Source organism: Cervus elaphus, chromosome 12 (assembly GCF_910594005.1).
Source record: "Cervus elaphus chromosome 12, mCerEla1.1, whole genome shotgun sequence".
Lineage (NCBI taxonomy): Eukaryota > Metazoa > Chordata > Mammalia > Artiodactyla > Cervidae > Cervus > Cervus elaphus.
The window spans coordinates 2480093-2503592 of record NC_057826.1 but is presented as its reverse complement, the minus strand read 5'-3'; the positions used below and the strand labels follow the sequence as shown (position 1 = coordinate 2503592).

Below are 23500 nucleotides of genomic sequence, written 5' to 3'. Positions count from 1 at the left end.
CCGGCCGCCACGGGACTCCTCACACCTGCGGGGTGTTCACTGCTGGCCCCCAGGGAACGGGGCCTGAGGTCAAGGGTGGCGCAGTGGTGGGACCTGCCCAGGAACCAGAGTCCTCGCTTGGGACACTCATGCTGGGAGTCCACACACATTTCATAGCCGTTCTTTAACAGGAACCTCGGATTCTCTGAAGGAGAGCTGGAGAAAACAACACCTCTATTGCCTCCGCGTCCCATTCGAAGAGCTCCGGGGCTCTGAGCGGTCACTGACTCAAGCACAAGAAGGAACTGGCTTCCTAAACAGGCTATAAATTTCAGTGGCACATCAAGGTTACACTAGCGGAGGAATTTATCACCTAAGTTGTATGTATTTGAACAACAGAACAGACTTCATATACTGCTATATCTTTAACACTCATTTTTTGGTTAACAAGACAAAAGAATTTACAGTTACTGCCAAGAGCTTGCTGGCAGCTAATACCCCGATTAGCCGTTGCCTGGCAACAGTCATGCATGCTTCCTCCCAAATCAGGAAGAACCACTGCTAAATCTAGACTAATTACAAAATGGGACAAATATTTAAAAGCTTTATATTTATGAAGGATTTGAGGAGGGTATCCTAATAAGAACGACTCCTATTAAACAAATATAACTAAGTACAACACCTATCTATCTGGGTTTTGCTGTCCCACGCTATGCAGATCATTTCAGGAAAGCTGGATGTTTCTACAACTTTCTTAATTTCTCCAAATATTGCACTTAACAAAGCCACGTGCTTACATTCTGTAGAAGCACCGTCTTTTGCCTACTTCTCTAAGGATAAGAATGAAAAGAAGCGCCGGAGACACCTAAACTTTTTAAAATACACACAATTGCAAAGGAATCAGGAGGCCACAATCACACTTCTCACTAGCCTTGTGAAGCTATCTGGACAGAAACCTCAGCAGCCTCCTACTTCCCTTTCTCCTTTTGTCTGCATTCTTGGGTCCGGCTATTTCAAGGGCCATTCGGAGTTCTCTGTGTGGAGAACATGCCCAGAGGTTTTTCAGAGTCTACAAGGCTGGCCTCCCTGCCATAGCAGCGGTGCTGCTGGGGGCGAGGTTCTGCACAATCCAAGCTCTCAAGTCAGGAGACCTGGCTTCCTCGCCGCGTGGAGGCAAAGGGAGCAGGAGAGACCGAAACATGCACACACACACGCACACACACACACACATGCACGCACATGCGAGCCCACAGAATCTGGCTCCCTTTCACATGCAAATGTCGTGAGACGTCATGTATAGGGATATTCTCTCCAAAAGATCTCTCCTCAGCCTTCTGGCTGAGATCAAGTGTACTATGCAGCCTTCTTGATGGCTCAGCAGTAAGAATCTGCCTGCAATGCAGAGACACGGGTTCGATCCCTGGGTCGGGAAGATGCCCTGTAGAAGGAAATGGCAACCCACTCCAGTGATGTTGCCTGAAAAATTCCATGGACATAGGAGCCTGGCGGGCCATATTCCAAGGGGTCACAAAGGGCTGGACATGACTGAACGGCTGAGCACACCCCTCGCAACAGAAGACACCAACCTCAAAGACGGTGCAGGAGCCGGAAGGGGTCTGCAAGCTTTGGGCCAGACCGCACTGCCTCAGAGTTGGGTGGTTGAAATAAAAAAGTAGGAAGAAGAATCATATTTCATGACACAGGAAAATCATACAAAATCCAAATTGCAGGGTCCAACGTAAAACTTTACTGGGACACAGCACGTCTTCATTTAGGTGTGTAGAATTCTCTAGAAGTATCTCTGTTTCATACTAAATATTCAGTATTTGGCCCTTTACAACAAGAGTTTGTAGATCTCCAAAGTGGAATAAAGACCAGGAACATTTTAGTTCTTGAAAAAGAAACTGATTTTGGACCAACTTTAAAAGTGACCGAAACAAAGCGAATGAGCCATTTCCCACCAAATGGCCTTGAGTCTGCAGTGCTTTGTGAAGGCGCTATCAAAAATTGCAGAAAACAGTTCCGTGGAAAGCTAATTTAATTAGTATTAAATTAAATCACTGTTACTTGGAATCTTTTTTATTTCAGCTAACCAATCCTCCCTCCCCTTCCACACACACAAACTCTCTTCTAAATGTTTTCCTTAGACTGTGTCTCCTGTATCTTGTTATGAGTGGAACAATCTGGGTAACTCATCAGATGGTCTATGGAAATCTACACCCTTTTCTAAACGGAAATAATTGTATTATTAAAAACAAACACGAGGACTGTTTTCAGGCCTGAGAGGAATATGGAACCAATTACATTTTGTGTGTAAACAAGCCTGCCCACCAGATAAGGCTACATGGTTCACGAACTTTGTTACGAAAGTGCTGATCCGAACGAACACACGGATATGCTCTCACTCACGTCTGGAACAGCCCAAGGACGCTTCCCTTTTGCTACCCTCTGCCTCGGGTCCTCCATTCACTGAGCCAGAGTATTTTCTTGAAGCTCGCTGGCAGCTTGCACTTCCCCTTAAACTTTAGAGACACATGTTTTGCATCATGTTACAGCCCACGGTTTTTGCATAACCATGGTCTTCACCATCTAAACATCTTTCCCAATTTCAGTGTCAACCAAAGCTTAGAAAAGAAGTGCAATTTTCCAGGACCACTTACAACAAATCCTAAAGTATTCTCCACAAATCAAAATGTAACTGCTGGATAATGGTTAACTTTTGGACACGCTGAACCTGACACAAGAAAGAGGAAAGACCTTCAAGTTTCGTCACTATGAAGAACTATGGCAATTTTGGAAGAAGAGCATAAGAATAATTAATATCAAAATTAAAAATTGTATTTATCCCCCTGATCTTGCTGGGTAGAACTGGCTCTCCTTAAATGAACCTGAATCTTCTGGAATTACCCGAGTTGTGCCAGGGCTTCCACGGTGGCTCAGGCCATAAATAATAATCTGCCTGCAATGCAGGAGACCCCGGTTTAATTCCTGGTCAAGAAGATCCCCTGGAGGAGGAAATGGCAGCCCACTCCAGCATTCTTGCCTGGAGAACCCCATGGACAGGGGAGCCTGGCGGGCTGCAGTCCACGGGGTCACAAAGGGTTGGACACGACTAAGCGACTAACACTTTCCCAAACAGCTGTGCTATAGCGTTCTCTGCAGACGACCCCAGCTGCAGGGCCCGAAGGCCCTGGGTTAGGGTTAGGGTTAGCACGCGGAGGCAAGGTGGCCGTGCTTTACACAAAGCCCGTGTCAGAGGCCACGGCTGGCTGGGCCTGGGTAGAACCTGAGCCCCGGCAGACCACAAGGTGACCCCTCATCTACTCAGCCTGGCTCCAAACGAGCTGAGCCATTCAGACGCCTCAGGCCTGCAATCACGGGAAGGTAAGCTGAGGGAGCAAAAGAGCCCGGCTCGGAGACGGGTGAAGGGAGACGGGTGAATGGAGCCACGGGCGGAGAGGGCAGGGAAGGCTGAGCAACCGTGCCAGGAGCGCCCGAGCTCTGGGGCGGGGGCTCACCGCGGCCTGGGGCTCCTGCTCCGGGCGCCAGGCCGCACTGCGGCCCCATGCACCTGTGTGGGACCTCCTGACCGCGACACGTCCTTGAGGGAGGGATTTGCCCTCATTGTTTTCTTTTTATTTGCATATATACGCACGTGTGTGGGGTGGGGTGGTGGGTGCGCACATGTGGGTACTCAGTTCCTAAGACATGTCTGACTGTCTGTGACGCCAAGGACTGTAGTCTGCCAGGCTCCTCTGTCCATGGGATTTCCCAGGCAAGAATACTGGACTGGGTTGTCATTTCCTTTTCCAGGGGATCTTCCTGACCCAGGGACTGAATCTGCGTCTCCTGCACTGGGAGGAAGATTCTTTTCCATTGAGCCACCGGGGAAGCCCATGTATATGTGTGTATATGTACATACATGTGTCCACATATACACACACACGTATACATGCATGTTAAGCTTGTTAACGTGATGGATGACATCGAGGCCCTTTTCTTAATGCCCGTGTGTCTGGCTGAGTCAGCTCGTGGCCGCGGCACGTGGACCCTCACTGCAGCATGCGAGATCTCCGTCGCGGTGAGTAGGCGCCAGAGCACACGGCCTCAGCAGGCGGGGCGCAGGCTTGGCTGCCCCATGGCGTGCGGGACCTTAGTTCCTCAACGAGGGATCAAACCCCTGTCCACCACGTGGCAAGGGGGATGCTTAACCACTGGACCACCAGGGAAGTCCCAGATGTCGAGTTTCGAATGATGAACCAGCTCTGCATACTTAGGATAGATAAATCCCACCTGGCCATGGTGTATAGCTCTTTCTATACAGAGTTGGATTTTATTTGCTAATATTTTGCTAAACATTTTTGCATCTATGTTCATGAGTGATACTGGTCTATAGTTTTCTTTTCTTGTTATATCTTCACCCAGTTTGAGTGTTAGCCTAATGCTGGCCTCAGAATGAGTTACAGAGTATTGTCTCCACTTCTGTTCTCTGAAGGAGACTGGCAGGAATTAGTATAATTTCTTTCCAAACTGTTTCATAGAATTCACCAGTAAGTCCATCTCGGCCTGGGGCTTTCTGTTTGAGAAGGTTATTAATTATTGGTTCAATTTCTTTAATAGAGGCCTATTCAGATTATCTACTTCATCCTGGGTGACTTTTGGCAAACTGTATCTTGCAGGGAATTTGCCCATTCAATCTAGGTTATAAAATTTGTGGGCAAAAAGTTGTACATAATATTCTTTTACTATGCTTTCTATGTCCATGGACTCTGCATTGATGTCCTTACTTTCATTTGTGATATTACCGATTTGTGTCTTTGTTTTTCTTGGTTAGCCTGTCTACACGCTTGTCGATTTTATTGATCTATTCACAGAAACAGCTTTTGGTGTTAGTGATTTTTCTCTACAGATTTCCTGTTTTTAATCTCACTGATTTCTGTGTTAATCTTTTTTCTTTTCTTCCGCATTCTTGGATTTAATTTTCTCTTCCTTTTCTAGTTTCCTAAGGTGGGAACACAGATTACCGCTTTTAGATCTTTCTTCGTTTCTAATATATTCTTCTGATGCGATCAATTTCCACCTAAGCACTGCTTTCAGTGCATGCCACAAATTTTTAAGTTGTGCTTTCATTTTCACTTACTTCAAAATATTTGAAAATTCCTCTATTCTATTTTAAAATTTCTCTTACGAGTTCTTCTTTGACTAGTGTTAGCTGTCAGTGTGCTGTTTAAACTCTGAGAATTTTGCATTCTCCAAATATCTATCTCAGTGAATGTTCTGTGTGATTTTTAGAAGAAGGTTTGATCCGTTGTTGGATGAGTTAGGCCATGGGTATCCATTCTACCCAGCTGGTTGACGGCGATGCTGAGTTCAACTCTGTCCTCACTGATTCTCTGCCTCCAGGACCCATCCATTTCTAAGAAACTGGTGTTGAAGTCTCCAGCTATGAGAGTGGATGCATTTATTTCTTTTCGCAGTTCTATTAGTTTTTGCCTCACATAGTTTGACACTATGTTGCTAGGCACATATGCGTTAAAATTATGTCTTCTTGGAGAACTGACCCCCTCACCATTATGTAAAACCCTTCTCTATCCCGGATAATTTTCTTTGAAGTCTGCTTGTTGGACACTAACACAGCTGCTCCAGCTTGCTTTCAGTATATTTTCCTCCATCTCTTTACTTTCACTCTACGTGGGTTTTATTACCGAGGGCTTCTTGTAGGCAAGGCAAGGCACTCTGCCATTATCTGCCTTTTAATCGGTGCATTCAGACTACTCACAAAGTGATTACTGATACACCTGGATTAATACCTGAATATTGGTCAGTGTGTTCCATTCACTGCCCTTGTCCATTGTTGTTATTTTTGTCTTCTGCTCTGTTTCTGCTTTTTAAGGTTTCAATGGAATGTTTCACATAATTCCATTTTCCATCTTCCCTTAGTGTATTAGTTATGCTTCTTTTTCTTAGCTTAAAATGTTTGTCCTTGCTCCTTATAGTCAAGAGCCCAAAGGAAAGGGCCAAGTTTGAGGTCCTCCCTCCAATTTCACTCTTGATTAGCCCGGAGCCTCACCTGGCCTTCCCCTCTGGTAAGTTTAAAGGATGGGCTTGCCATCTCTACAGCCACTCTGGACTAACACTCTGTGACTCTCTCCTACGTGTTTCAGAGGGCCTCTAGCACCACCACTTCATCGCACAGTCCAGAAAACAGATCAGGAGAGGCTCTGCACAGCCATGCACTCATCAGGAGCAGAGGGAGGCCTGGAAATCAGGTCACTGCTGCTTCCATCACACAGGCTGCCTCTGTTATTAGAATTAAACATTTATTTTAAAAGGGTGGGGAGGGATTTCATTCAAAAGCAAACGCTTGAAGCAAAGAAAAAGGAATTACAGCAGTCCTGTCATCAGCTGGGCACGGCTAACCATTTCATTAACAGCAAAACCCAGACAAGAGGGGGCAGGAGATGCACCTCTCCACCGTGCTCACGTGCTTTCCGCCGCCTGAGTGCGCAGTCTGACCCCTTCGCAGCCAGCGGATGCGGGTCCTGGGAGAGTGAGTCCCTCAGTGGGGCTGAGGAATCCTTTCCTGACTTAATACCCAAGTGGCAGGCTTGACCTCACTCATTAAAAAGGCAAGAACCCCACCCAGATCTCTAAGAGTCACCGATGGCCTCAGCGTCCCCAGGCTCTCCAGAGGGTGCACAGCCACAAAATTTACCTGCAAGGGGAATTCTCTTGTCTTTAAGTCACCAGACCTAGGGCAAGCCCTGCTCTCTAAAAATGGTTCCTATTCCAAGCCTGATCTCACAAACCTGACTCACGGTGAAGATAAAGCATCGTGGTTGTGGGCGAGGTGGGCATCGGCGAGCATGCCTGGCCAGGCAGCACTCACTCCTCTTCCTTCAAAAACCTCTCCCCAGATCCCCTTGGGTGCCAGCCCTTGCCCAGGGCAGGGTAAGCCTCAGTTCAGTTCCCTTCAGTCACTCAGTTGTGTCCAACTCTTTGAGACCCCATGGGCCACAGCACGCCAGGCCTCCCTGTCCATCACCAACTCCCAGAGTTTACTCAAACTCATGTCCATCGACTCGGTGATGCCATCCAGCCATCTCACCCTCTGTCATCCCCTTCTCCTCCTGCCCTCAATCTTTCCCAGCATCAAGGTCTTTTCCAACGAGTCAACTCTTCGCATGAGGTGGCCAAAGTATTGCAGGTTCGGCTTCAGCATCAGTCCTTCCAATGAATATTCAGGACTGATCTCCTTTAGGATGGACTGGTTGGATCTCCTTGCAGTCCAAGGGACTCCCAAGGGTCTTCTCCAACACCACAGTTCAAAAGCATCAATTCTTCGGCGCTCAGCTTTCTTTATAGTCCAACTCTCACATCCATACACAAGGTGAGCATAAGGCAAGAAAATGTACACCATCCCCCGCTATAATTACTGGTGTGTAGGCAGATGGCAGTAAGACCCAAACTCTGGACGCGGAGGTCCGCTCTTTCCCCCGCTGGCTTTGACCATAAAGGATTCACATTGGGGCTGGGCAGCCATCTGCCTCCTGAGAACGGAGCCAGCTCGGGAAAGAAGAGCCCAAGGATGCAGAGTGAGGAGTCATGGCCGGCTGAGCCCGGGAACTGCCTCCGCCTGCAGTGAGGCCTGAACACTCTGGTGGGGAATCCTGATAGGCTTCTTTTTGCTCCTAAGTCACACCAAGTCAAACTTTCTCTCAATTGCAAATTTAGTACTAACTGATACACTGACAATTCAAATGGAGATGAAGATCACGTTTTTTTTTTCCCACTTCCTTTAAGAAAAGGGTCTGCCACATAAACGGAGTTTACAGACAGAGCTGGAGAGAGAACTGTGCTTTCACTAGATAAAAGCACCGGCGCACCGCAGACACCATTATTAACCACTAACAAGAGAGTCTTACCTACTCTTATTTGCAGTTGAATGGCCTATAAACGTCCTAGACTTGGCAACCATCTAGTAAGCATCTAGCTGACAAGAGAAATCCTACAGGTTTGTATATTGAAAAATAGGATAATTCAAAGAATGGCCCTAGCATAAGACTAAACCGGGAATTCAGTGAGAGAAAAGGACCATCAAAAATGAACAAGAGGTCTGAACCAAAAAGAGGACCTCGAGGAAAAAATACAGCTGGCCAAAAAACATGAGGAAGGGTGTTGATTTCAGCAATAAGAAATCAAGGCAAAAATCTTTACCAATTGGGTCAGTAGGTATTTAAAAGAGTGACTCGAATACAAAAGCTCCAATACTCTGGCCACCTGATGCGAAGAGCCAACTCACTGGAAGAGCCCTGATGCTGGGAAAAACTGAAGACAGCAGAAGCGGTGACAGACGATGAGCCGGTTGGCCGGGATCACCAACTCACTGAACGGAAGTTTGCGCAAGCTCCGGGGGATGGGGATGGACAGGGAAGCCTGGCGCGCTGCAGTCCATGGGGCTGCAAAGAGTCAGACACAACTTAGCGATTGTACAACAACAATAAAGGATTGACAAGACTCAGGGATGGCAGAAGAGTCAAAGTGTCAGCAGAACCTGGGGAAGGGGAGGGGCGAGAAATCTGCATATATATGCATATCTAAAAGGCCTGTCTTTTTGGTCTAGCAGTTCTGCTTCTAGAAGTTAATCGATACAATCCACTGACGAAGAGTCCAGGCCCTTCCAAATCTCACCCACGCCTTACTGGCTGTGGGACACCAGGAAAGTTGCTGACCTTCATTCAGTTTTAGTTCTCGTTCTTTTGTAAAATGGAGATGGATGAGCACCTCGGCTATTAAAAAATGCACTTATGGTACTTTCCCTGGTGGTCCACTGGTTGAGAACCCGCCTTCCAATGCAGGGGATGTGGGTTTGATCCCTGGTCGGGGAACTAAGATCCCACACGCCACGGGGCAGCCTGCGAGCCTCAACTAGAAAGGCTGGTGAGCCGAAACCAGAAAAGCCCATGGGCCACAACAAAGACCCAGTACAACCAAATTTTTTTTAAAAAAAACCTTCATTTATGTACTTAGCTCAGTCCAGGCATAGAGACGCCACAGCAGTTACCAGCACTGGTGGAGATGTCCCACCCACAGTCTCAGGACCACGACCTCAGCCCCCACCACCCCTGGAGCCAGGAGGGCGGCGGGGACAGCTCACGCCTGGCGCCTCCTCCAGGAGGGCGGCGGGGACAGCTCACGCCTGGCGCCTCCTCCAGGAGGGTGGCGGGGACAGCTCACGCCTGGCGCCTCCTCCAGCACTGCCCGGGGCAGAGGGCCGCCAGAGGACTGCATGGGCTGACCTCCCCTACACCAAAGACAGCAGCTCTGCCAGGTGACTACGCTCGATCAAGCCGAGGCTAGACCTCAGGACTTCTTTGCTTAGCTCCTCCCTCACCCTGCCTCCCTCGTTCCTTCTCTCCGAGAACACTTCTTAGTAAAGTCACTTTTACCCCAATTCCTCTCGGGCTCTGTTTCTGCAAAATCCAGCCTAAGACTCAAACGTTACCCTTTTCATTTCCAGGCAAGGGGGCAAAAGTGTAGATCTCAGCCTGGCTACTGAGGCACGGTTAAGAACATCAAGAAATGGGAACCAACGTGAACATCCAACAACAAACAGATAAATCCAGACAAGGGCACGTGCATTATACACATCATAAAAAAGAGTACTGCCTATGAATATCAACTGACAAGAGAATATGCGCAGGGCATAGTGTGGAGTAAAAATGCATCGACGGGATGAAAGGGAAGGGAGAGTGTTAGTCGTGTCCCGCTCTTTGCGACCCCATGGACTGTAACCCCCCAGACTCCTCTGTCCATGGGATTCTCCAGGCAAGAACACTGGAGTGCGTTGCCATTCCTTTCTCCAGGGGATCTTCCCGACCCAGGGACTGAACCCGGGTCTCCTGCATTGCAGGCAGATGTTTACCCCTGCGCTACAAGGGGAAGCCATACAGTATGATCCCTTTATAAATACAGTTTGTGTGGGTAAAGGGACATATTAAAAGATGTTCAACACTTACGTCCATAGCGGCGTTATTCACAATAGCCAAGAGGCAGAAGTAATGCAGTGAATGGATTAACAAACTGTATCTCTATATGTATCTACATACACTGGAATTTCATTCACAAAGAAATTCTGACACGTGGTTCAGTCCGAATGAAACCTGAAGACAGGACGCTAAAGTGAAACAAGCCAGACACCAACACGAAAGACAAACACCATATGAGTCTATTTATGTGAGGTACCCACAGCAGCGGCAGCGAGGTAGTCAAGCTCACAGAGACAGAAGGTGGAATGCTGGTTGCCAGGGGTCAGGGAGAGGGTGCAACGGATAGCCGATGTCTAATGGGCATGGTGTCAGTCTTTGCATGACGAGCACGTTTTGGAAACTGCTTGTATATCAATGTGCATCTACTTACTGCCATTGAACGCTACACTTTAAACATAGGCACTTCCCTGGCAGTCCAGTGGTTAAACGTCACCTTCTAACGCAGGGGCTGAGGGTTCGATCCCTAGTCAGCAAGCTAAGACCCCCCACATGCCTCGTGGCCAAAAAACCCAAAACAGAAGCAATATTGTCACAAATTCAATAAAAGCTTTAAAAGTGGCCCACATTAAAAAAAAAAAAAATTAAGAGTGAATTTTATGTTATGTACATTTTGCCACAATTAAAAAATTTTTCATAAATGTTAACAACATGGAAATAAGGATACTTTTATTGAGTCCTTCATATTCTTACTATTTGACCATTCTACACAAGTGTGTATTAACTTCATAATCAGAGAATACCAAAAAGCTATTTTAATTCTGGAAAAAGATAAATACACTTCACAAAGATGGTATCCTTCTACTATACTGGGCCAGTAACCCAAATAACTTGGGTTTCCGGGCTTTTAGTGTGATTGTTTTTAATAGTGTAGAAATTTCACTGTGGTCTCTTGTTTTCTCAGCTTCCTTGCATTTCTTATCTCGCCGCCACCAAAACAGCTTAAAAGCCAACAACAGTCATTGTTCTGTGACTTATTAAAATGCCCAGGTGAATTCTATAAAAATGACTATTAAAAAAAAGGAAAGATGCTTTAAAAAAATTCCCCTTCCAGCTTTTTCTTGATTCATTTATTCAATAACTACTTCTTAAGCACTTAATAGATGCCTGACAATGCAGAGAGCCTTGGGGACACAGTGGTGGCCAGGCTGCACTCAGCTCCTGGCCTCCTGAGCTCAGACCTTAACTCGGGGGTGCAGACATGACAGAGATGGTTGACAGGGCTCCAGGTGCTTCCACGCCAGGCTGTGCGTACACACACATGCATGCTTGTGTGAGCACACACACGCACATCCCAGGCTGTGCATACACACGCACGCACGCGTACATGCGGTCACTCATGCCGACTTTCACACTCAATGACACTGATGTTATTAGCTAACCTAGAATCTTCCCAGATGGCGCGAGTGGTAAAGAATCCGCCTGCAATGCAAGAAACACAAGAGACTTGGGTTCGATCCCTGGGTTGGAAAGATTCCCTGGAGAAAGAAACGGCAACCCACTCCAGTATTCTTGCCTGGAAACGTCCAGGGACAGAGGAGCCTGGTGGGCTACAGTCCATGGGGCAGCAACTGAGGACACCAGCTGCAATTTTCTGGGCTTCTGGGGAAACGTCACAGCCCCCACCAGATGTGGCTCTTTGACACCCCCGACCGTAACAGTTCAATTTGCTCAGCCTGAGATGTTGCCATAATATCAGACTGAAAGAACAGAAAATTCATTGTTGCTCACATGTGCAGCAAAAGTCATCTCTCCAGTACTCACGCCCCAGATGCCTAGCCATCCTGAATTATTTCCCCAAATGCACTTAACAGAAGTTCTTTGATGCCTGTTCCGTCCCATCCCCTGTCCACCTGGCTCATCCCAACAAGGATCTTTGCTGCCCAGGGTCCAGTCTCATTCGAGGACCCAAAGACCACCCAGCCTTCTCATCCCTTCCCCCACGTATTCCAAGACTCTTCATCCAAACACCTTTCTGATCTCAGTCACCTTGAGGCCCGTCTCCTGGCCATATTTCCATAATATCTGCTGAATACAATCTTTAGCATGAACATAAACTTAGAAAAACACAGAACTTAAAATAAGACCATCAGAATGGATGAAACCAGACAAGGAGTTGGTCAGCCAACCCCTTCGCTAACCCAAGACAGCAAGTCTCCTGGCAGTGAGCCCAGCTAGAGTCTGGTGTCCGGCGTCTCAGGCAGCCTCCCCTCCTCCTCATGTCCCCAGACTCCCGTCCCTGGCCCTGCGGTCATCACAGCACCATGAAGGACACAGGGGACAACAGCTGGTGCCGCCTCAAGGACACTCAAGGACAGAGGGGGCACGCGGTCCAGGCTTGGGGCCGGCTGTGAAGGCTCGGGGGCGGGGGCGGGGGTTGGATGTCACTTTGTCAGAACTACCTGCGTGGGCTGTGGCTGCGATCAGCGTGGAGGTCCCTCTCGAACATTCATGTCAACTTTGTGCTGATCCAGCCACACGCTCCCTGCTGGCCCTCTGAGGCTGGGAGCACCCATCAATCCAGATGGCTCAAGCCTTTGCAGCGTGGCCGGGCAGAGAGACAACGGTGCTAAGAGGGCCCGTGTGGATTAAGGGGCAGAGCATCTACTCCAGTGACTGTCTCCATCCCGGGAAAAAGGCAAAGCAAGCTGACCACAGTACTGCTGCCTGCACTTCTGGCAAGACCACAGATAAACACCTCGATGCAGACTGCCGCATCAAGAGCCAACATCCACCACACTTCCCCGTATCCACACCCACAGATGGGCCCGTCAACGGTGCTGCCTTGACCTCGTGTCTTGCTATGGCCAACAAGACATTAGGAAACAGGACACCAGCAGAGACTGAGAGGGCTTCCCAGGTAGTGCTAGTGGTCAAGAGTCTGCCTGCCAACACAGGAGACGCAAGAGACGTGGGTTCGATCTCTGGGTTCAGGAAGATCCCCTGGAGGAGGCAATGGCAGCCCACTCCAGTATTCTTTCCTGGAGAACCCCATGGACAGAGGAGCCTGGAGGGCTACAGTCCACAGGGTTCCAAAGAGTTGGACACGACTGAGCAACGAAACAGCAAGCAGCAGAGACTGAGAATGTGACTGCAAATTGCAGCAGTGGGCTTTCTCCTGTGGCTGGGAACCCTTCTGCCACGACGTGATCAGCCTGGAATAGCTTCCTCCAGGACGGGACTGCCCAAGGAGAGACGCCCCGCTGACCCCATCATCCCAGCTGAGGTCCAAATACACAAGATGGCCCAGCCACAACCACACGGAGCAGAGGGGACCCACCATGCTGACCGTAGCCTAAACTGCCAGCACCAGGACGACAGGCGAAGAGATGACTATTCCTGTGATTCACTTAGTCTAGCGTGTTTGTTATGCAGCAGAAGCTGAACGATACAAAGATCTCTACAATGCAACCTGCTCAGCAGACCATGGTTCCAAGACTGTGATGCAGATTCAAGAGGTAGCTTTACATGGTGACGCCTGTGGACGCCTAATACAAAGGAGAGCAGTAACAGCAATCCTAACGCCTTCTGCAATCCGGCCTCGAGCGGCGACTCAGGGAACCCCCGGGACAAAACTGCCCCCGTGCAAGTTTGCTGAGTAAATGAGCGAGCCAGTAAATGAGCGCAGGGGGGAGGAGGGAGGGAGGGTTAGTTAAACCCAGACTCAACAGCGACTGACAGCAAGCCTTGGTACCAACTCAGTGATGCGAGATCTGGTGACGGCCTCAGTGCTCAGACCTCAGTCCTCAGTGCTCAGAAATCAGTGCTCAGTGCTCAGAAATCAATGCTCAGTCCTCAGACCTCAGTGCTCAGACCTCAGTCCTCAGTGCTCAGAAATCAGTGCTCAGACCTCAGTCCTCAGAACTCAGTCCTCAGAAATCAGTCCTAAGTGCTCAGAACTCAGTCCTCAGACCTCTGTTCTCAGAACTCAGTCCTAAGTGCTCAGAACTCAGTCCTCAGTGCTCAGACGTGTGCCAGGAGGCAAGGGCCCTGGGAGACTGGGTAGGCACTGACATCTATGTCCTCTCTCCCTATATTCCTTCTACCTCAGAGGGCCAGGAGGAAACCCAGACATCAGGAGAGGATCTTCCAGGAGCCGCGAGGCAGTAACTATATCCTCTTAAAGGCACATACCCTGTTAAGTAGCTCAAAATGTCACTCCAGAGAAAGGAAAACTTCCACGGGAGGTAGAGACTAAGGGTCCCGTAGGAAGACCTCACTGTTACGATTGCTTCTGGGAGGCGCACCCATCCTGACACTTCTGTGCCTGTCTCTGTGGGATCAGAAACAGTGGTAAGGCAAGAGTTTGGTCACTTTGCTTAAACACCTTGGTGTGTCTCTTTTCCCACCTGAGTCCTCTGCACAAAGTGTCACTATTTGCCCCATGTTCCTGTCATACCCTGTTTAATTGATTGTTGTTCAGTCGCTCAGTCGTGTCCGACTCTTTGCAACCCAAAGGACTGCAGCACGCCAGGCCTCCCTGTCCATCACCAACTCCCAGAGCTTACTCAAACTCATGTCCATCAAGTCAGTGATGCCATCCAACTGTCTCATCCTCTGTCACCCCCTTCTCCTCCTGCCCTCAGTCTTTCCCAGCATCAGGGTCTTTTCCAATGAGATTAGAACATCTTCTATCCCCCAAGCTTCTTTAGAGCACACACCAAGTTTTAACTAACCGTCCTTTCCTCCTCCCCTGCCTCCCATTCTCAGGGATTCGTTCCTTTATTCAGCAATTGATGTTAAGCATAGCCAGGCACACTGTCAGGGAATAGCTCCCAGGCCAGGGGCAGAAGGTCAAGAGATAATGATAAACACTAATCCCAGGACACAGAGTTACAGATGTGGAAAACAAACTCATGGTTACTGGGGTGAGGGGGAGCGAGAGATAGACTGCAGACTGCGGTTGGCATGAACACTGTATGTAAACAGGTAACTGATGAGGACTTAATGTACAGCACGGGGAACTCTACTCCAGTCTGTAATGCCCGACATGGGAACAGAACCTAAAGAAGAGGGGATGCATGCGTGTGTATAACCGACTCACTCCGCTGTGCATGGCATTGTAAACCAACTCAACTCTGACAAAAATTAAAACAGAAACCAAAAACCAAGCACAGCTAATAGTTATGGAAGCCGTCCACCCACCAGGCACTGCTCTAAGGATTTTACACATACGCTCATTTAAACCTGGACCAACCCATCTGCATGCTCATACACCGACAAGGACAGAATGCACGCACAGAGAGTGTGCACCCTGCCCGTGGCAGCAGCCAGGCGGTGGCAGAGCTGACGGCACAAATCTACACCCCAACCGCTTTGCCGCACCACCGCCCACGAAAGCACCCTGGAAGGCTGACCCGAGGCATTTGCGTTTTATTTCAATGGTGAAAGTAACACGGCTGGGGTTTAAGATGAAGGCTGGAGTGGAGATTAGAGACAGAAAGCCAGGCCAGGGGAGAGGCTTGCTAAGCCCAGGGAGGGGCAGACGCCCCAACCGCAGCAAGGGGGCGAGGGCTCTGGGAAGGCTGGATTCGATCGTGGTGTCTGAACCAAGGTCAGACCCGGAGATGATTCCGAGGTTCGTGACTCTGGATACTGGGCTGAAGGGAGGACCCTACCAAGACAGAAACATTCAAGAGGCAGAACAACAACAACAAAAGAGGCAGAACAGGTTTGGAAGGTATGTCAAGGGGCCCCAGTAAAAACAATTTACTCGAGCCAAGAAATAATGATCTCAAGCTGACACTAAAAGACGCCCCAAACCCTAGATATCCCCTAGGCTTGAGAACTCCCAGAGCTCAGCATATAGCATAAAAGCTCATGACTATGATTTATTTCAGCAAAGGATGCAAAGTGTACTCAGCAAAGAGAAAAGGCACGTGGGGAAAAGTCTTGGGGAAATCAGGCACAAGCTTGCAGGAGTCTTCTCCCAGGGGTGCCCAAAGTTTTTACTGGGGACCGCTCACATAGACACCCCCTGCCTGACTCCTACCAAAATTCCAAATTTCTTCCATCATCACACTGTTTATACAGTTTAGTATACATCATTGGTTTGTGGAAACCTCTCAAAATCTAAGTCTTCAGACACCAGCCAAGGTCGAGCCTTATAAGCGAGGCCTTCCTTTTTTCCTTCCTTCCTTCTTCTTCCTGCTGTACTGGGTCTTCGTTGCTGCCTCCAGGTTCTCTCTAGTTGTGGAGCTTACTTGTCCTGCGGCGTCTGGGATCTTAATTCTCTGACCTGGGATTGAACCCACGTCCCCTGCACTGGAAGACAGATCCTTAACCACTGGACCGCCAGGGAAGTCCGTAAGCAAGGCTTTCTAAGAAGAGGCCAGATAGGTTAAGTTTTTTCTGTTCAAAAGGACGACAAATATTTGAGATTTGTACAGGCAATGTTTTATTCAGACACTAGGGAATTCTTGAACAATGTTCAGATTATAAAGCTTACGCCAGCCCTCTCCTCAGACCTGAATGTAACACCCAAGACAAAGAGCAGACGCAGACCGCCGGGTGGGCGAGCAGGTCCCAAGGCTGCCTCCAGCCCCCTTACTGTCCAGCTGGGGCGCGGGATCGGAGACCACACTCTGCATTTCATTATCAAGGAAAGCAAACACGAGGTCAGCTGCAGAATCAGACACAATTAAAACTTTAATTAACTGAAACCCAGCTAGCCCCCATCGTCAAATAAAAACATTTGCAGGCGGAGGGGAAAGCAGAGGAGAGGGATTATTTCCCTTTGAAGGGAAAGGGGCAAGCCAGACGCTCCGGTCAGGGGTTCATTCAAAGCGATCACTTCCTGAGGCTTCTCCAGGGTGGACACACATTTTACATCAATAGTTACACGCAGAATGCTGAAGGGCAGACTGCCATGTCCTCCAAGGCATGAAGTATTTGTCTGGCATTTTCTAACTACTGGCAGAAAATAGATACACAGATAAGTTTTTAACAATGGAAATTCAAACACAAGGCATGGTAGTTAAGGTCTGTAACCAAGAGGCCCAGGTTTCCCACACTCTGCATAACTTGGGTTCTGGGGTGTGAAGAATCTCTCCAACGGTTCCTTCCACATCGCCCAGACACTGCTCCCCTCACTGGAGATGGGAAACTCTGTGACTGAGCTGATCCCCAATCATCATGCAAGAATCGGACCCAAGGGACTTCCCTGGAGGTCCGGTGGTTAAGAAGCAGGGGGCAAGGGGTCAATTCCTGGTCAGGGAACCAAGATCTTGCACGGTGCAGCCAAAAATTAAAATAAAATAACAAAGCATCCTTAAAAAAAAAAAAATGCCAGACCAGGTATTATCAGCAGGGGGACAAATCCCTCATGGGTCTCCCTGCTCACACCCAGTTCAGTTCAGTCGCTCAGTTGTGTCCAACTCTTTGCGACCCCACGGGCTGCAGCACACCAGGCCTCCCTGTCCATCACCAACTCCCAGAGTTTACTCAAACTCATGTCCATCGAGTCGGTGATGCCATCCAACCATCTCATCCTCTGTCATCCCCTCCTCCTCCCACCTTCACTCTTTCCCAGCATCACAGTCTTTTCTAAGGAGTCGTCAGCTCTTCGCATCAGGTGGCCAGAGTACTGGAGTTTCAGCTCACACCCAGGGGCACAGGAAAGCCTGCTCCCCTAGTAACAAGGAGCTGCCTCACCTCAGTGAACATTCCAGGTGAAGCAGGAAGGCCGACGGTGTGGGGAGGAAGACGCTGACTAAGATTCAGGCGCCTGGGCCAAGAGCCATGCGAAACACACACCAGGATGCATCTGAGGCAAAAAGACTTTCAAGCATTAGGAGAACAGCTGTGACAGCTATAAAACCCACCACGAGGGTGAGGAGCACTCTGGCTTCACTCCGTCCGAGTCCCAACCAAACCTGCCGAGTTCTAGGAATGACCTCACTCACAGGGGAGCTGGGACTGAGGTGCAAAGATCCTTCTTCTCCGAGTTCAAGACAGAGAAACTGCGTTCTGATCACACTACCCGCCCACTCCCCAGACTCTGGCTTCAAGACCCACAGGTCAAGTACAAGCTCGCTTTCAAGGGAAGCTGTCTCTGTATGCTCTCAATAGAACGGGCGTTCAGTTTTGTTCATTTGGAATGTTTTTAATTTAAATTAAATTTAATATAGTTTAAAGCTGTATTTTAATTTTATATTACAATATAGTAATATATCTAAAAATTAGTATTTTTATTTCCATTCCTGACCTTAGCCAAAAAAGAAAAAGAAAAAACCAAGGAGCCCAGTAAGTACAAATATAGGTCACTGACTCCAGTATCTGAAGAACCCCAGGACATCGATCTACAACTCCAAAGCCTAAACTGGATTGTCTCGCTGCCTTGAAGAAAACCGATAAACTAGTTCCGGAACAAAAGTAAGGAGCTTTTAGCTCCTACCGTCTCACTGCAAAGCCTCTTACCCACTCCGACTCTCCTGGCCCCGAGACTGCGGCCTCTCGGGGTAATGTGGGGGCGACGCAACCAGGGTGGGAGCTGCCCCACCTCCTGCCCCGCGCCACGGTGTGGGGAGCCGCGTGCCGGAGCTCGGGACCCGTGAGGGCTCAGCTCCTCCAGGGCTACTGCCAATAATCAGCAGGAAGCACTGTCTTTAAATCTCACAGCTTGAACGGTCAGGCCTCCCCGTGCCAGAGAAATACCGGATTCTAGAGAAGTGAGACTTGCTTCTCCCATAGAATTAGATGGCCCCATTCACCCCGAACACACAGGCATCAAACACCTACTCTGGGCCGGATGCTCAGTCTGAAGGTGGGGGGAGCCACGCGGTGCAAGACAGAGGTGGTCCCTTCCTCACATAACTTAGAGTCGACACACAGGGCTTTGCGTAAAAGCCGGGGAGACGGGGCTCGGGTCACTCGGGGACACAGTGCCCGGGTCTGCAGCGGGCGTGGAGGGAAGGAAGACAAATAAATACGGGGAACAATGCAGAGGCATAGCAAAAGATGAAGAGTATTTGGTAAGGGTGAAGGGAGGGGCTAGGAAAGTTGTCAGGAGCCATGAATACAGAAAGCCTCTGGAAGGAGCTGTCAGGGGCAAGGAGGCAGCCAAGCAGGAGGCATCAGAAGCTCCCCCGCTTAGATAGTCACTCATCCACCCGTTCATCCACCCACCCACCCACCCATCAATCCATCCATCCATCCATGCATTCTTTCAATCATCCATTCATCCATCCATTCCTTCAATCATCCATCCATACATCCATTCATCCATCATTCCATCCATTCACTCACTCATCCATCCATCCATCCATCCATTCCTTCAATCATTCAACCATCCATCCATTCATCCATCCATCCATTCCTTCAATCATCCATTCATCCATCCATTCCTTCAATCATCCACCCACCCATCCACTCCTTCAATCATCCATCCATCCATCTGTCCATTAACTCATCCATCCATTCATTCATTCCTTGGCTCATTAAAAAATATGTATCTCATGCTGTTTGGGGGTGAGCACTGTTCCAGATCTTGAGGATATAGTGCGAATAAAACAAAGTCCAAGCTGTCAAGGGAACATGTATACAAATAAATGCATATAAGGCAGGTGAGAATAAGAGCTGAGGAGAAAAAGAAAGAAGGGCAACGGAATAGAGAATGGTGGCGTGGGCTGCATGCATGGGTGTGTACCTGCACTATTTTTGATGGAGCGGCTAGGCAAAGCATCTTTCGGAAGGTGACATCTGAGTAAAGACCCGGAGGAGGAGAGACCAGACGCAATGACATCCACAGGCAGAAGGAAGGAGGTCAGGGGCTACAGAAGGGGCCGTTCCTGGCGGGGAGCACAGGCAGGCGTGGGGGAGGGCGGGGTGTGCAAACCCTCAACCGAAGCACCAGGGGTCAATGTGGCTGTCATTCACCCGAGCTGTGACCTTGGGTCCGCTTTAGAAACAGGCCAGGAGCACGGGGGCCGGGTGGGGCGCCCCTTCTAGCTCGCTCCCTCAGTTTCCTCACGGTGCCCTTGGCAGCTCCAGTGAAAGTGAAAGGCACTCAGTCGTGTCCGACTCTTTGCGACCCCATGGACTATACAGTCCAGGGAATTCTCCAGGCCAGAACACTGGGCTGGGTAGCCTTTCCTTTCTCCAGGGGGTCTTCCTGACCCAGGGATCCAACCCGGGTCTCCTGCATTGCAGGCGGATTCTTTACCAGCTGATCCACCAGGGAAGGCCCAAGATGCAGCTTAACGTGCTTTTGCAACCTGCCGCCCACATCACAGAAACATCTGGTGGCAAGCCCTCAGCACATGCTGTGTGAGAGCATTCGAGACTAAAAAGACGGCAGAACGAAGCGTCTCCACCCAATCTCCAACTTGGCTGATCTCAGCAATATCCAAGTAACAACCCCAAAGTGAGCTGACCGATAGACAGCAAAGAAACCTGTGACGCTTTCTGTTTTTTCAGTTAGCTAAATCAGTTCCACTACAGAAGAGATGCTATTAGCACTTTCAGAGAGGTGGGGGACATTTCTCTCATTTCACAGAGAAAATGCTATCTATCCTTTTGAAACATTTATCACTAGCCAGGCTGCTAGGAGCATGAAGATAACCATAACCTTAACATAATGATTTGGTTTGAAACATCCAGAAAGTTTGAGAGAGAGAGAGAGAATATACGTACATACATACCCACATCTTTACCAGTTTAAGGCAAAGTAGTGGGGAAAATAAAGCTACAGCGCGATGAGTGGTAAGATAAAAAGAGAGTTACCTGTTGGGGAGAAAACATGGGAACATAGAGATTAGTAGCATTCAGTCCAGAGCGAAAAGCTACGTAACTTTTTCCTTTGATCTCTCAACCACAGGGAGGCACAGAGACCCACTACATGGGTCCCTGGAGGCCACACGAGGGTGGTCACGAGGCAAAGGGGACAGCAAGAACCCTCTGGCACCCAGGAGCCGACCGCCCAGCACCAGAGCTGCACGAAAGTCCAGGGGCAACCCTGAGTGGCTCAGACGCCAGCCCCACGTGTCTTAAATCCGAAAGTGCACATGAACCGTCATCGGTGCTGATTCTTTTTTTTTTTTTTTTTTTTTGGTGCTGATTCTGACCTGGAAGGTCTGGGGTGATGTCCGAGAGCCTACGATTCTCATGAGCTCCCAGGAAATGGACAGGCCACTAGTCCCGAAGCAAGGCCCTGGAGCTTCATGTCCAATGCGCTAGTCACTCACCATGTGAGGGGTTTACATTCTCATTCAAATGAAATGAAACACTCAGCTCCTCAGTCAATCTGGCCACATCGCCAGCGCTCGACGGCACGCTTGGCTAGACTCTGTGCCTGGGGCAGCATGGATCAGAACCTTTCCATCATCACAGACGGTGGGGCTCCCTCCCACCGAGAACAAGTACTTCCTGCACTGGTGCGTTAGCCTCAAACTCAGCACCGTATCGAAGATTCCCTAAAGCACCAAGGGACGGAGGTGATGGGGGCCCTTGATCCCACCGGCCCCATTTCTGCACGAGTAAGAAGTAACCGTTCAGTACAGAGGAGGGTGGAGAAGATACGACGAGAAGGAAAAAGAATCGTAAACGGATATATATATTTCACATCTCATAACCTGCTCCATCGTCCATCACCCACCACCCACTCTGGATGGTGGGTGTCACTGGTCCAGCTTCACAGACCCAGGAACAGACAACAGAAGTTAATCAACCTTGCCGCATGCCGAGAGCGGCTCTATGCGAGGTGTGAGCGCCTACCCCGCTCTGTCCTCGGGGAGGTGTGAGGTGCACTGGGCATTTCCTGTGCCTCGTGGGGACCAGGCTCAGCCCGGGCCCTGCCAAGTTAGGCCCCGGAGCTGCAATTCTTGAAGACAGGCGTGGTCATGTCAACACTGGAAAAGCGGCGCCATCCAAGACATTATTTGTGGAGACTTAGAGTCACAGAAAGAGAAGTCGCTCAGTCATGTCCTACTCTTTGCGACCCAATAGACTGTAGCCTACCAGGCTCCTCCATCCATGGGATTTTCCAGGCAAGAGTATTGGAGCGGGTTGCCATTTCCTTCTCCAGGACATCTTCCCAACCCAGGGATTGAACCCGGGTCTCCCGCATTGGAGGCAGACGCTTTACCATCTGAGCCACCAGGGAAGTCTGAGACAGTCACAGAGGCCCTCGGATCCAGAAAGCAATGATCAAAAGCAACACCAGTTAGTATTTATCTCATGCATCTTAACTCACCAACTATTTACCAAACACTTACCATGTACCAGGCAACACTGGTAAAGAGTGAACAAAACTCTGGGTCCCTGCCCTCCCAGAACCGACACCTTTTTCTATAGATGTTCTTGAAAGAAAAGGCCTGTCTTAACATGTACATATTCATGAACATGTTCAGTTCAGTCACTCAGTCATGTCCAACTCTTGCGACCCCATGGACGGCAGCACGCCACACCTACCTGTCCATCACCTACTCCTGGAGCTTGCTCAAACTCATGTCCATTGAGTCGGTGATGCCATCCGACCATCTCATGCTCTGTCGTCCCCTTCTCTTCCCACCTTCAATCTTTCCCAGCATCGGGGTCTTTTCCAGTAAGCCAGCTCTTCGAATCAAGTGGCCAAAGTATTAGATCTTCAGCTGCAGCATCAGTCCTTCCAATGAATATTCAAGATTGATTTCCTTTATGATTGACTGGTTGGATCTCCTTGCAGTCCAAGGGACTCTCAAGAGTCTTCTCTAACACCCCTGTTCAAAAGCATCAATTCTTTGGGGCTCAGCTTTCTTTATAGTCCCACTCTCACGTCCATACATGACTACTGGAAAAACCATAGTTATGACTAAATGGACCTTTGCTGGCAAAGTAATGTCTCTGCTTTTTAATATGCTGTCTAGGTTGGTCATAGCTTTTCTTCCAAGGAGCAAGCGTCTTTTAATTTCATGGCTGCAATCACCATCTGCAGTCATTTTGGACCCAAAGAAAATAAAGTCTGTCACTGTTTCCATTGTTTTCCCATCTATTTGCCATGAAGTGATGGGACTGGATGTCATGATCTTAGTTTTCTGAATGTTAAGCTTTAAGCCAACTTTTTCACTCTCCTCTTTCACTTTTATCAAGAGGCTTTTTAGTTCCTCTTCACTTTCTGCATATCTGGTGGTGGTGTCATCTACATATCTGAGGTTATTGATATTTCTCCCGGCAATCTTGATTCCAGCTTGGGCTTCCTCCAGCCCAGCGTTTCTCATGATGTACTCTGCATATAAGTTAAAAAAGCAGGGTGACAATATACAGCCTTGATGTACTCCTTTTCCTATTTGGAACCAGTCTGTTGTTCCATGTCCAGTTCTAACTGTTGCTTCCTGACCTGCATACAGGTTTCTAAGAAGACAGGTCAGGCGGTCTGGTATTCCCATGTCTTTCAGAATTTTCCACAGTTTATTGTGATCCACACAGTCAAAGGTTTTAGCATAATCAATGAAGCAGAAGTAGATGTTTTTCTGGAATTCTCTTGCTTTTTTGATGGTCCA

The 23500-nt window shown here is 48.9% G+C and overlaps 1 protein-coding gene and 1 non-coding gene across 10 annotated transcripts in view; both read right to left on the bottom strand.

Moving 5' to 3' along the window:
• FOXN3 (forkhead box N3) overlaps positions 1-23500 on the bottom strand; it is a 439226-nt gene that overhangs the window by 144444 nt on the left and 271282 nt on the right. The gene's annotated exons all lie outside the window — the stretch shown is intronic.
• TRNAW-CCA lies at positions 22054-22125 on the bottom strand. The gene has a single exon. It is a non-coding gene; the product is annotated as a tRNA-Trp (tRNA).